Here is a 13,438-nt window from a genome sequence, read left to right as displayed (position 1 = left end):
AATTGAAAGTCAAGCAGTGCTCCTAATCTTTCTTTTCCTTTCTAGCCCTTTTCCAATTCTTGTCTGCTTCCTCCTCCTCATCCATAACTTTAGCTAGTAGGCATCCTTTAGAGGACCTACATTCAATTTTAGAGTAGATAGTCTCCCCTTCAGCTAATACTCCATGTTTCTTTTCCACCCAAGTCTTTTTATCTGTGGTGTTAGCTTTCCTTTTTCCTTTATCTTTGGTAGCACCTTTCTTCCTAGGCATTGCAGGTGTTTTGAATTCAATTCTTTCACCTAGACGTTCCTTGGCAGGAATCACCCTGTCGCCCAGACGACTCTTTACATCAGTTCTACCCTGATCTTTCTTCGAATCCTTCGAAGGTTTCTTCAGCAACCACTTCTTTACAGCATTGGGCAAAGAAGGAGGAACCTTTTGGGTAATCACTTCCCATAAAGATCTAGCGCTCCAGTAAGCATCAAATTTGTCTACTTCTTGAGATACAGGGTACTATAGGGAGGACGAAGATCCCCGGAAGGAATATTCTGAAGCAAGCCGTATTGTCTTTTTACCCTGCAGGGGTAATAATAAGTCACACGAGACAAGCTTGGAAGGCGGCAAAAAGGTTGCTTGTTAACACCAACCATCCTTTCTATTTTCCACCATGGGACGACCCACTTGATGGCAAAATCACGAGATTCGAAGACTTTTCTCCACCCATGGCGCCCAATTTTAGGGATGCGTTTCTTCCTTCTCACGAAGCAATTGGGAGTATACTTCTCAATATCGTCTGGAGGGCTAATTAGTCCTAGCCTTTCCATTAGCCACATCTGTAAAGAAAAATTGCAATGCAATTAAATTATTATTACAATACAAAAATATATTTTCTGATTTTTGTAATTAAAAATATTATTTTTCTACCTGTAATAAAATTGGAGAGCCGCAAAAAGGTGCTTTTGGGTCCCTTTTTAATTCATCAAGACTAATCATAGTCTCTCCAACTATCAATGGCATTGGATTTCTCCCTGATTCAATTTGTTCTAAAACAGTGGTTATAATTGATTGCCCTTCATTATTTTTACCACTACTAAGAAAAAATTGATTAAGATGCAAAATAGGAACGCCCTTCTTCTATATATATGAAAAGATTCAGAAAGAGGTTTATCAAAATAATGGCGTGCAAATTCTTTCAGATTAACATTGTTGCCATCTACTATTTTTGATAAATCCCTTTCTTTTAAATTTAAGAAGCGCTCAAAATCCTTATAATAATATGCATCTACTCTAGGGATTACTATAAGTTCTATTGCAGGGAAGCTTAAGATAGCACCAAATTCATCTGGCAAAGGGCTAATCTCGTCATACCCTATTCTGAAGTAATGAGTATCAATATTCCAAAATTCTAGAGCGGTATGTATGAAATCTAAGTCAAGATCTACCCCTTTGATGCCATAAATTCCCCCCCAAGTGAAATAAATCTAATTCTTTTCTCTCCCTAGCATTAAGAGATCGACACCATTCATGAGTATATTGGGTGAAGGTTTTGGTGACTAAAGACATGATTATTATTTTTTTTTTCTCTAAAGCAAAGAATTATTTTATTCGCTGGAATTATGAGAAGAATCGGCTGGGCAGGGGGCTATTTATACACAAATTGCGAGAAGTTTTAATCAGAATGAAATACGACATCAATGTCAATTGGCGTCAAAATACCGTAATTTGCGCCAGCCGCCAACGCTTGGCGCCACACGATAAGTGTAGCGCCTGGCGCCACGCGCCATTTTGTGGCGCCAGCTGGCGCCAAGTTGTCACAGCAGGCGCGCGTGATTAACCTGCGTTTTTATACTAAACTCGAGTCGACTAATGACTTTATTGCTCCGATTATCTTCCCTGAACTTCTTTTTTTTTACCCTCCTTCTTAATTAATTAAAATAGCTATTATTTTTAATTATATTATTCTTTTTTTGGACTTTATTTAAATTCCAAACACCCGACATTTTATTTGTTTTTTTTCCTTTTTATTTTTTCTTTTGGCGGAGAGAGTCGGATACCCTCCATCAATAATAAAAATGCACACACAAACATACACATAATAATAAATAAATAAACTCATAATAGCATAAATATACAAAATGTGTCTATAAATAATGAGTCTAAGGCAAAGTTCTATGAAAAGTCAAAATAAAATATACACAAGAACAAACTACGGCGCTGGAGGACGTAGGCCCATTATATCATAAAATTGCGCCGTACGAGGAGTCACCTCTCCACCAGCTCCGGTTCCACCTCCAGTCTCTGTAGGAGGAGGAAGACTCAATGTAGGACCACTCCACCCAGGATCAACCTGATGCTGAGGCTGCGCAGGCTGCCGCGATGACGAGCCTACCTCGTACATCCCACCACCTCTGAAAGCCGAGGTAGCCTCTCCTACCGGTGCAGCATGAGCACACTCAGAAGAAGATCCCGAGCCCTCTGCAACGTCAGCACGAGCAGCCTCAGAGCGACCACCTCTACCCCCTGACGAAGTACGACGACGTCTCGAGCTGGACCTCGCCGGATCCCTCCGCCCCTCAGGTCTCGCGCGGGTGTGAGAAGCAATAGGCTGGCCCTGCAAAAAGAATTAAATCAGAAACAAGGCAAAATTGAAGCGGTAATGCAAGGAAATATATAAAGAAAGACTACCTCTCGGGTGACGTCATCCCGACGGCAAGTGGCCGCATTCCTCATCTGGACGAGCTGGCTCCGGAAGGAATCTATACATCGTGCCATCGTCGAAACCACCTCGCGCGAAAACTGTCAGAAAAATAAGTCAGTAAATATGCTTGATATATGAACACAAAATTGTGAATAACTAGGCTTACTCGAGTCTGGTGGCGAGGAATCGACCGCTCTACAAAGCGCTCGCCCTCGAGAGCAGGAGAAATCATCTCCTTAATCAGCCCGTACATCCCCTGGTGGTGGATAAACATACGGGGTGGCACGAACTCAGCAGCACCGTCCTGATAAAACAAAAAAAAAGTCAATAAAACATTACTTTGGGGCTACTTTATGGAAAGTAAAAAACTGAAAAAATCTTACCCTCACATCCTCAGCCGGTACGGGGGCTGGAGCTAATAAAGGTAGTAGCTCCTCAGCATAGCACCGCCCGAGGATCACATAGGACCGCCAATGGGTACCAGCTCCCTTAGACATGCTCGACAAACGCGCGTCATCGTACATATGACGTGGTGGAGGAGTAGGAACGACGAAGACATTAGAGGAATGCTGTCTAGCAACCCTCTCTCCTAAGTACGCAATCGCTCCATAAGTCCCCAAGAAATAGCGACGCTTAGCAGAATACTTTGCGGCTAACCCAGGGACTGTCCAACCGCCCCATGGTCGGTACACCACCTCAGGACCCTACAACGAACATCAATCAGGCGAGAGTATACCTAAAACATCGCGAAAAAGCAAATAAATAATAAAAGTCGTATCGCAATGATCCAGTTCCGGACATGTGTTGTAGACATATCCACATGGTGCCCGCCCCAAGAGGCGCTCACTGGAAACCCCCGCGGCGATGGTCTCGCCAAAGCAGCAGAAGGGAAGTGCTCGTAGAACCAGATCTACAAGGAGTTAAAATCGTGAGTAAATGCTAACTAATATGTAGAGCTAAACTTTATAGGGAATAATGTTTACCCCTACGACCTTCCAAAAGGCAGACAAAGCAACGTTCGTCCCAAAGGACCGGTGTCGACACGAGTCCCTCAGCGCACGAACAAAGTCAGCATAGGCCAAGCTGGCCCAGTCATAAGTCCCGATCCGGTGAAGATCACGGACAGCAGGAAGATAGTAAAGCAACGCCCTACTACCTTTGTCAGGGGAGAATATCCCTGACAATAACATCAGCGCAAAGATGCGCACCCGCTGCTCTCGGGTGGTCGCATCGTCATCAAGAGCTGCTGCCAGCGTCGAGCGGCGAATTCCCCTAGCGCTAAATTGAGTCGTCTCGACCTCAACTCGGGCCCGAATAGCGATCGGCCCCAACAGCTCCTCGACCTCTGAAGAAAAGACGTTGATTCCACTGTCAAACGGCAGTGGCACAGAGGTGAACCCCAGTGCTGTGATGAGACTGAAGTCCGTAGGGGTGACCATCATCTCGCCCCAAGGGAAATGGAAGGTGTTGGTGGTGTCCCAGAAGAACTCCACCAAAGTGCGCACTACATGATGATCCCCGCTGGAGGCAACCATATCCTCAGAGGTCTCGAACAGAGTAGCTAGTCCGCAAGACTCCCATAGGAGTCTCGTCTCAAGATCCCTCCCTAGCGATGTACATCCTTTACAAATCGCCCAAACCATCACAGCCGGAGCCATGATGCCGCGTCCTCCCGGGCACGATGCCCTGTCTCACCCTCTCAGAAATGTGGTGGACGGAGGCGAAGAACAGGGTCCGCTCATCCCACTCCGGAAGTCGACCAAGCGAAGTGGAAGGCGTGACGTCATCCTCTACGGGCTCATGCTCCCGTCTAGTGTTTCGGGACCGTGAACCCGAACCTCGTTGTCTAGCCATGCTACATTGTGCAAAAACATCATAAATTAAGGTTCTATAGTATCTAAGGTTCGCCTAGCCGCATGATACTATGTTCGCAAAAACAGAGTACGTAGTACTAAAATAGAGCACAAATTCAAATTGAGCATAACGACATTTTTCAAGCAATCACACACTTTCTTGCAACACTATAGTAATTATTGTGACAAGTTGGACAAGAATTGCTAGCAAAAACATCAAAAACGAGTCACATTGTTCTTCACGACCTTAGGAGGTCCAACAATGGCAAATTGCTCATTTCTTCACCAAATTGAGTCAAACAAGTCTCAAATTACTCCCAAGGCAATATATAAACATAATCAAGCAATTTCATGGCATAAAACTTGACAAACAAAGCAAATTGAGCATTATAAATTTCGAATTTTCATGAAATTCGTGAATAAACATGCCAAAAATTCATGAAAACCGATGTGAGTTTGAAGAAAAATTACATAGATCGGGAATATAGATGAAAAGAGCTTTAATTTGCAACAAATTTGAGCAATTTCGGTTGAGAAACGAGCAAGAACCGAGCAATTGAAGTTTTCGGATTTTTTCGAGCAAATTCGCGACGAGCAGCCAGCAAAATGAAGAGGAAAGGGGTATTTAAGGAAATCTCCGTGCTGGCGCCAAGCCCTATGCATTGGCGTCACAAATTTGGCTTGGCGCCTGGCGCCAATCTCAACGCCTGGCGCTAAGACTAATTAACTGGCGCTGATGGCTTTTCAGTGGCGCCAGATCACCCAGCCACCTGGTGGGGTTGTTTTACCTTTCTGCATCATATTTTTGGGTTCCTTGTTACGCCAGTTAGCCCCTCTAAGCAATTTGACATGATTTAGTAATCGGCTTGATTACATAAGGTGATCGACCTGATAAAAGATCGTCTCACTCAGCTTAAAGCGCCTAAGCATTGGCTCATTAACAAAAAGCACCGACATATAGGTTCAAAAGCAAAAAGGCACCGACGTACAGGTTCAAAGCAGCAGAAATGTCGACGTACATGCATAGCGGAAGCAAAGTTCAGGCAAACTTTTAAAGATCGACAGGCGTGGATCTTCGTTAATTTCCTTTGAAAAATTATCGCATCAAATGAGAATGACTTTAAGTGAAGATATCTTCGACGGCATTCCCTAGCTTGCGGAGAGTTGTCACAAACAACTGAAGGTAATTTCGAGCGAATTTGTCTTCGATCATATTCCCTTAGACGTGGAATATTATGCGGAATATTATCAATGCCACTGCCGTTTCGAGAGAAATAATCTTCGATAGTATTCCCTTGGACGTGGAATATTATCAATGCGGATGGAGATTTGTTTCAAGAGAAGCAATCTTCGATGATATTCCCTTGGACGTGGAATATTATCAATGCGGATGAGGATCATTTCGGGCAAAGCAATCTTCTAATTTGGGAGCAGTTACGGGCGTAGCAGTTTTCAAGCGGGATGGCATTCTCTAGCTTGCAGGAGGTCATCAAAACAAGGATACAGCGGCAACAGTCGGTTACTTTCAGAGACGTGTGCTCGACGGTGCAAGATACGCGTTTCTTAAATCTTTTATCTGTTTAACTAATGCTAGTTTTGCAGGTATTGGCGTTACAAGAATGGTTTAGGATCGCAGAACATTCTGAATCATTCTCCGTCTCTATCGATACTTTGACTTTTGTTTTCGAAACTTGCTTTCTCCAAACTCAGTCAAAGTGGGGGCTTCTGTAGACACCCATTTGTGTCTCCCCAAAACCAAACCCAGTGATGAGTACCTTTCACGTCGAATCATAATCGAATGAAGCGAAAGTGTGGAAAGTCTGGTGTTGAGGATAGTTTTATTTTCTTTTCTCTCCTCTCTGTTTTTGAAAACTTATTTTAAGAAAACAGCCAATCCGGTTTGGTTGGTCCATGATATGGGTCCAATGGTAGTGTAGTTGGATGAGGCTTGCAAAGACCTTTCCAACAATATATTATAAGCCCAATTCCGATGAATATTGAGGAAGTTATGGCCAATCTATTAAACTGGTCCCGGTTTGAGCTTTATGTGCGGCCCAATGATCTTGGGGAGGGCCTAATATGATTTATCATTCCTAATGCAATTAGGAATAGTTTTAGTCTTCTAGAATCTTCTAGAAGGTTCTTTTCATTCCTAATTCAATTAGCATTGATAAATTGACTTTAGACTTTTCAGAGTTTTTTTTTTTTTTTTTTTTTTTTTTTTTTGGAAAATAAGATTTTATTACCAAAAAGAGAAAGTTACAACTTACAGAAGCTAAGTTATAACTACCACCAGAACACCAAAAGACCGAAAACAACAGGTCACCCCACGACCAGTTCTAGACCCACACCTAGCCACCTTCTAGGAAGGGTTCTAGGAAGGGCCTAGAACAACTGGACTCAGATTTCCGGCCACCTTCTAGGAAGGGTTCCGGAAACCAGGACCAGACAACAAAAAAACCAGAAAACAACAAAGCCCAACACCCGAAGAACACCAAAACCAACAACCAGAAGCAGACATACCTGCAAATCGACTAAAGAAACCAAAAAAAAAACAAAGATAGACAACAAAACAAGCACCAAAGCAACAATAATAACAAACTACAGCAACAAAGACAGCTTCAAAACAGTCGTGCAAAAACAAAAACAGCACTGCAGCTGCAAGAAAACAGGGCACAGCAACACCAAAAGCAGAACGCAGCACCAGCAGCAACGAGCAGCAAGGCAGAACAGTGCAGCAGCAGCAGAAGCAAATCAGCAGCAGCAGAAAGCAAAGCAGCAACAGCAAACAGCATCAGCAACACACTGCAGCAACCCAGCAGCTCAGCACAGCACAGCAGAACACAATCTACCAGCAGCAAAGGAGCCAGCAGGCAACAAAGCACAGCAAGTAGCAGCAACAATCATAGCCTACAGCAGCACACAGCAGCAAAGACAGCAGAACAGCAGCGCAACATGAGTAAAAAAAACCAGAACAGCAGCTGGCACTACAGACCAGCAGCAACAGCAAGCAGCAGGCACAGCAACAGCAACACAGCAACACCAACAGCAGACAGCATTGCAGCAGCACAGAAAGCAGGCAGCAGCAACACAGTAGCACAGCAAAGCACAACAACACAAAACCAGCAGAGCTACCAGCAGACAGCAACTAGAACCAGCCTGTAGAGAAGGAAACCGAAACAAAAAGAAACGACGGGAAACCCAGTATCAGAACCCAACCCAATGAAACCAGAACATAAACACAAAGAGCCCGAGACAAGCCCTAAACAATCAAATATTTGCTTCCCGCTGGGATTCTACAAACTGAGTGAAAGACAATATCCCGAACAAGGGCATCAACTGATTTGCAACAACCAGTAAAGAGAACTGCATTCCTTTGAATCTAAATACCATAAACCGTTTCAGTAAATGCCACCTGGATCACTTTATTCTTCAATCTGGAACTTCTGCAGATTTTCTTCATCCAACCAATCTCATCACTAAACTGTTGAACAGGCTTGGAAACACGTAAGATCCCCAAAACCTTACTCTAAACCTTCCTAGAGAAATCACAATCAAAGAAAAGATGCTGAACACTTTCATTGCCATTCAGACAAAGGAAACACTTAGGATCACAAGAGATGTTCCATTGAAGCAACCTATCCTTAGTTACAAGCCTATTCCATAAAGCTAGCCACAATATGAAAACACTCTTGGGAGTTGCTAAGTTATGGCAAGTAACTCTCTTCCAAGGGACTTTAGGCACTTGAGGCCTAATAGCAGCATAAAGCTTCTTGATTTTCATCTTGTTGCCCTGAACAAAACCATCCCATCCCCCTTGATCATTCACAACATCTCTACAACTCAAAATCTTTTTCAAGAACCAGGAGCATCTAGCAGGGGTAGGAGTGGTCCAACAATCTTTGTGCTTGAAATAGTAGATATGAACCCACTTAACCCAAAGATTATCAGCCTTGTGAGCAATATCCCAAAGTAACTTAGTGACAGCTGCTTTATTCCACTCAAGAAGAGAAAGCAGATTCCAGCCACCACAAACTTTAGGAAGACAAACATTATTCCAAGCAACCAAAGACTTCTTAGCAGGAGCAGAGGAAATTATATGATTTTATCCTCCAGTACGGCAAACTTATCTGATTTTCGAAAACGCGTTGAAAATAGGCTTGGCGCTTGACCCCAGGCTTTGGCGCCTGGAACCGCGCCTGGCGCTAACCATTGGCGCTTGGCGCTAGTGTTGGTGCCTGGCGCCAGTTAGCCAGGGTTTGCGCCAACTCTGTTTTTTGTGCGTCAGACTCTGTTTTGTTTATTTTATCTTTTTGGCTGATTTTCTCTATAAATATCCTATTAAAAACTTCGTTTTCATTCATCAATAATCATCTACATTCACCAATTCTCACAAGTTCTCATCTACAATCAGTTTTAATTAGCATTCTTTCAATTCTCTCTTTCTTTCTTTAAACCTTGTTTTCACATACAAAATTCCGCATTCACAAGATCTAGAAACACCTAGCCATATTCGAAGTTGCCTTCGCCCTAGACGTGAAAGGTTTAATTTCTGAGGGTTTGGTCCCAAATCTCTCTTTCAATTATTTAATTTAATTGTTTTGTTTATTATTTTCCTTGAAGTTATTAACGTGTGTATTTTGTTATTAGAAAGAGGTACGAAGCATCAAAGTAGGTACTTTAATTGATTAATTGATATTATGATGTAGAAATCATGTTTATATTGTTATTATGATATTCCTAGTATCATGTCTAGGATAATTTTAATATTAATTATGATTGTTACGATGCTTCCTATGTTCTTCCTAATATTTATGATTGTTAGTATCATGTTAGGGTTAAAGACTTGATTTTTATTGCTTAGTGACATGCTAGGGTTTGTTATTAATCTTGTTAGTATCATGCCTAGGATCTTGCTATTATTATGCTTTAACATGAATATTGTTATAATTATTATTAATTATGATTGTTATGATTATGATTTTATGATTATGATATTTATTATAATTGTTATAATTTGTGATGATTATTATTATTTTATGATTATTATTATGCTGCTTAATATTTATTGTTATTCCTTGATCACACCTTTTATGCATGTTTAAAGGGAATTGGTACTTGTAATCACGCTTAATAAGATAATTAATAATCTTATTTAGGGTTAATTTGATTATAATTTAAAGTGATCGCCAATAATAGTTTTATTTGTGCATTTAATTCAACCAACATAGATAAACAGGTTTAGGGTTAATCCTATTGATTGCATGTTAGTCAGAAAGCGCACATGAATACGATCAGAATAAAGTAGAGGCCTATTATTAGGGCAGATTCAATCTCTTTTAGGTTGGATTTGTACCTTCATCCCCGAACCCTTATTTGGTTCTAGACCTTATGGATTTTACGATCTCTTGGATCGTTAAGGGGTGTAACCTTCACCTCCTGAACGGTTTACAAGTTCCTAAAACTTGTTGGCGACTCTTTTGCTCTATCTTCTTCCCTTTTGGACGCCACCGTACTTTAGTGTACGATCACAGTGGGGTTCAAGCTAGTGGGATTAAAGCTTGAAATTTATTTCCTACAAAAACTTTCCCGTCTGACGGTGGGGTTCCCTGTGACACGGGAAACCTGCTGTGACACGGGAAACCTGCTGTGACACGGGAAACCTGCTGTGACACGGGAATTTCCGTGTCCTTTCCGCGTAAACCCTTAACGCGTTTTCTCCCCCGTTCACTAAATATTTTTCGCGTCACACAAAATGTGCATCGTGTCACGCGAATGTTTCCCGTCTGACGGTGGGATTTCCCGTGTCACCGTACACTTTGTCGTGTCGCGGGATACTTTTTTAGGGTTTTTATCATTTTAGGGTTCCGTGTGTTCCCTCAGCACATTTTTTTCAATAAATACCCCCTCATATCTGATATACGGGGGCATCAATTAATTCACTATTTTTCTCTCTTCTATGCTCTAGCCTAGACACTAGCCTACCCTTATTCTTTCAAAATTTCTTCTTCAAGCACTCCCACGAGTCCATACTTTACTCGTGGTTCTGTCCTTAAGCCAAGGCGTGAAATGTAGAACAGTTTGAGGGTTTGGCCCCAAATCAATTCTATTTAATTTAATTATTATTTTATTATTATTTCCTTGAAGTTACTAACTCGTTTATTATTTTGTAGTTGCAAACAAACAGAATCAAAGTAAGAATTATGTTCCTTTTATTTCTATTATTTTTCTAACGATTTTATATTGTTGGAATTATGGTTAAATTGCTTCCAATATTAATGTTTATTCTATTATTATTATGATCACCATATTGCATGTAAAAGGGAATATGTAATTGGAAATAAAGCCTAATAAGATAATTTGGACAACCGGTTTAGGTTCCTTTTTAATCTTGTTGTTTAATTCAAGTAATCACAAATATTTTAGAATTATATGTTGCATTAATATTTAACCAATTTAGCCTAATAATGGTTTGGAGCAAATTGAATCTCTGTTTGTATGCCTTTGAGATCGCAGGAATCACTTTTCACTATAAGAATCGTGTAGAGGCCAATACGGGCGAATGTGACTCCATGACTCACTTCGTACCATCATCCCCGATCCTCCTTTCGTGGTTACAAACCATATGGAGTTAGTAATCTCACGGATTATGAATGGGGTGTAACCTTCACGGGTCAATCGTTGTTGCCTTCGTTGTCCCTTTATCGTGGTTGCCTTTTATGATCTGTGAACGGTTTACAAGTTCCTTAAAAACTTGTTGGCGGCTCCCTACTTTCCTTGTCCCTAATCGTATACGTCAATTCCCACTTCCTATGAGTGCCAAGCATATTTACACATGCTTTTAACGTAGGCGCACTTCGAGCGACGCCTACAGAACTAGATTAAGATCATCTCTATTTTAATGATTGCATGAGAATGAGTTATTAAAGTGGAGTTTTTATGGATTGTGCTTCTTTATTATCTTGATTTGATTATAACTAATAGGATGCATGAGGATAAATCTTATTAGTGTAGACCTCTTTCATTGATTTGCCTAGACTATTGCATGAGAATGAATAGTTTAGGTAGAATCTTGTGTCTTTGGCATGTATTTCATGATAATCATCATTATTCCCCTCTTTCTAATCATATTGGACACCCCCGTATACCTATCGTCGTCTCTCATGATTTTAATCATCATTATCTTTGCTTATTTGTAGTTTTAGTGGTCTTTATTCAAAAACCAACAAAAAATTCCCCTTTTTACTCTTGCATTAGTGAAAATTGATGTTGAATGAGTGAGCTTCCTTAGTGGTTCGACCCTTTACTTGCCCCTATACTTGTATTAGGGTAGTTTAGGTATATAAATGATTAATTTGATTAGGGTAGTAGTTTAACGACCTATCTAATCCCTATAAAATTTTGGCGCCGTTGCCGGGGAAGCGGCTTGTTTAGCGTCTACTATTGCTTTTGTTAGAGTCATTTTACTTTCTTTTCTTTTTGTTTTTCTTTTGTTTTATCATCCTTGTCATTGCTAATTGTTTGCTTAGCTTTGGTGAATGCTTAGGAGGTCTCATGGAGCACCCTCACATCAAATTGACCACGAAATCTACCGAACCTTGAGACAAGTCCGCAGGCTTTATCAAGACGAGGGAAGAGGTTTTGGTGATATAGTTGATAGTGAGAGTGATACTTACTCTTCAAGTTCACAAAGCGGATCAATGGCGGGACAAGAAAATGATGTTTTGTTTCGTGAGTTCGGAAATCCGGAGGATTATGAGCTCACGGGAGGGATTTTGCTACCCGTCACGGAAACCAACTTCTCAATCCATCCACAATATACTAGAATGGTCCAATCGGAGCAATTTTCCGGAAGTGCAAGTGAGGACCGTACTGAACATTTGGAGCAATTCCTTGAATTTTGCGCGATGATGCAAACCAATGAAGTGAGTCAAGATTACATTCGTATGCACCTTTTTCGGCAATCTCTCACCGGACGAGCAAAGAAATGGCTAAAGCAAGTAAAGCCTAACACTCTCACAACATGGAGGGAGGTGGTAAGGCGTTCTTGAAGCGATTTATCTCCGAGGAGAAGACCGTTGAAATGAGAAGGAAAATCGCATCATTTGAGCAAGACGCCAATGAAAGTCTTGGTGAAGCATGGTAGAGATTCAAAGAGTTGGTGCAAGCGTGTCCCCACCATGAGTACAATCAAGGGTTGCTTATGCGATTTTTCTACGACGGATTGGAGCCCATGTCAAGAGCCAATTTGGATGCGGGGGCGGGTGGTCAATTAATCAAAATCCCTCAAAATCAAGTTGAAGCCACAATAGAAGAGGTAGCAAAGAATTACTCTTGGGCGGGGGGGGGGGGGCTGAAGAAGAAATGCTCCAAAGAAAGGTGGTATTTACGAATTGGAGAAAGTTGATCAATTACAACATCAAATTGATCAACTAACAAAAGGGCTTTCCAAGTTGAACACGAGTGTGAATGCAAGTTCTAGCGGTGGAGCAAGCTCCTCTCAAGTTAAATCTTTCTCTTGTCAAAATTGTGGAGGAACGAACCATGATACATCTTATTGTGGAGGTTTAAGCCCCGAGCATGTAGCGGCATACAACACAAGGCAAGAGGGATTTAGAGGAAGCTGCGGTGGAGTAGCTTGGAGACAACCACCACCCGGGTTTGTACCTCAACCTCAACAATGGAACCAACAAGCTCAACCTTCCTACAACTCCAACCCTCAATATCAAAATCCACCTCCATCTCAACCCCAAAACCCAAGAGGAAGCTATCCAAGGAACAACCAATACAACAATCAAACCCAAGCACCTCAAAGAAATCATCAAGAACAAGCACCTCAAGCGGAGCTAACTCAAACTCAACTCCTCTAAGCCATGCATGCGCAAATGCAATCTTTTGGGCAACAAA

At 41.5% G+C, this 13,438-nt stretch overlaps 1 non-coding gene across 1 annotated transcript; it reads right to left on the bottom strand.

Annotated features, from left to right (window-relative positions):
* Positions 1-12,611: 12,611 nt before the first annotated feature.
* Positions 12,612-12,719, bottom strand: LOC145626001 (small nucleolar RNA R71). Its single transcript, XR_014110889.1, has one exon. It is a non-coding gene; the product is annotated as a small nucleolar RNA R71 (small nucleolar RNA).
* Between the last annotated feature and the right edge of the window lie 719 nt (positions 12,720-13,438).

The sequence above is a fragment of the Chenopodium album genome, chromosome 3 (assembly GCF_948465745.1).
Source record: "Chenopodium album chromosome 3, dcCheAlbu1.1, whole genome shotgun sequence".
NCBI lineage: Eukaryota > Viridiplantae > Streptophyta > Magnoliopsida > Caryophyllales > Amaranthaceae > Chenopodium > Chenopodium album.
The sequence above is the reverse complement of the archived record's forward strand: the minus strand, read 5'-3'. Positions and strand labels throughout refer to the sequence as shown.